At 38.6% G+C, this 1,889-nt stretch overlaps 1 pseudogene; it reads right to left on the bottom strand.

The window, feature by feature from the left end:
• Positions 1-268: 268 nt before the first annotated feature.
• Positions 269-1,535, bottom strand: LOC127232147 (26S proteasome regulatory subunit 7-like; annotated as a pseudogene).
• Between the last annotated feature and the right edge of the window lie 354 nt (positions 1,536-1,889).

The following is a 1,889-nucleotide window of genomic DNA, read 5'->3' as shown; positions in this document are numbered from 1 at the left end:
ATTAGTGTGGCAAGATGTAGAAGCCTTTTCTCCACATTGTTGTGATAAATTTGGCAGTTATCTCCTGAAACTGCCATTTTTTCTTTTTCTTTCTTTCTTTGAAACTGTTAGTTTCAATATATAATTGTGTACTGCAGTTTAGCGGAAGACTGAATATTTGTTTCCCAATGCATTTTTTTTTAATTTTTAAACATTTTATCTTTTATTTTGTGAGGTGGGACCAAGTTACCAAAGGGCAGGGAGTTCTCAAAGCCTCTGGGGATCCATTTTATGCCATATAGAGGGGAGTAGAGCTGAACTTGGCATAAGACTTGATGACCTTATTAACAGATTCCAAGAAGTCCTTCTCCGTAATAATTTTATTTTTTCGGATTGCAAACATACCAGCTTCTGTACATACACTTCTAATTTCTGCCCCAGTGCTATTTGGACACAGTCGGACCATCAGTTGAAACCTAGTGTCTCTATCAACACTCATTGAGTGAACATGAATCTTTAAGATGTGATTCTGACCCTCTAAATCAGGTAAGCTAAACTCAATCTTTCTATCCAAAATCTCTGACCTCATCAGCGCTGGATCAAAAGTATCAGGTTGGTTAGTGGCCATCAGAACTTTGATGGTGTCTCAGGGATCAAAACCATCCAGCTAATTGGTCAGCTCCAACGTGGTTCTCTGCACTTCATTGCCACTGCTGGCACCATCATCAATGATCGAGCCCCTACATTGCCATCATTTTAAAGAAGATACGGTAGGCTTTTGTTGTTCTGGTCATTTCAAAAAGCTCACAAAACTTTGTAGCCCCTTCACCAACATATTTCTGTATGAGCTTGGACCCAATAACTGGAATCAATCAAGCTTCAGTCCTATTAGCAGCTGCCCTGGTACAAGAGTGTCTTTCCTGTTCCAGGGGTACCAAATAGCACACCCTTCGCAGGCTCAATCACACATTTACCAAATCTCTCTGGATGGGGTAGAGGGGCTTCAACTACTTCTCTCAATTTCTCAATCTGCTCCTTACAGCCATCAGCATCATTGTATGTAAATCAGGTTTTTTCTCCACCTACTTCATGGTAACTGTTGGGTCAATGTTAAGAGGTAGTGAAATGTGAATTTGGTATTTACTTCTGTCCACACCAACTCTCATCCCTTCTTCAATGTTTGTAGGTGCTATCTGATCACTGAGATCCATCACAAACTTGGCAAATTGTTTCAAATTGATAATGTTTTGGGGGTTCTCTGAATCAATATTATCTTCTTATGCCTTGCAACCTGTAGTGGCTGTTCAGAATGAACAGCCTGTTTGTCTGCAGCCAGATCACAGAGGCCTGGTGGTGCCAGGCCAGTGTCAGACTCTTTAATACCAGTGAGCTCATTAATTATTTTGAGAAGTTGTTGAATGTTACCCTCAACCTGCTTGATCTGCCTAGAGTAAGTTTTCAATAAGGTGATGTCCCTCTCATCCAGAGCTTGGGTGGGCTTATCCTTCACAACATCTTTGGATTTCCCGCTGATCCACACCTAACTAATCAGGCATTTTAAGAGCTATAACTGCCTCACAGTCTTACTGATTACACGGCCCCAATGCATTTTTATAGTGATAAAAATTAACACTGAGAAATAAAGAAAACAAATACCTTATTTAGAACATGTCTTTTTCCAAGTCTAATCATAGCCTCATCCAATATACTTTAGAAGTGAAAATTTTGTTAACTTATTAACTGAATTCCTTTTCTTTCTGGTCTGTTATAGAGTCTGATATTTGAATGTATTTTGAAGATTGTATTAAAGCAATTGAAAATGCTTATGTGTGTTTCATGGATGTTTTGTTATTGATTATGAAAAATATTATAATGGAATACTTTAAATGTTGACAGACACCTTTAGAAGC

This window comes from Phodopus roborovskii, unplaced genomic scaffold, assembly GCF_943737965.1.
Source record: "Phodopus roborovskii unplaced genomic scaffold, PHOROB, whole genome shotgun sequence".
Classification (NCBI taxonomy): domain Eukaryota; kingdom Metazoa; phylum Chordata; class Mammalia; order Rodentia; family Cricetidae; genus Phodopus; species Phodopus roborovskii.
The sequence above is the reverse complement of the archived record's forward strand: the minus strand, read 5'-3'. Positions and strand labels throughout refer to the sequence as shown.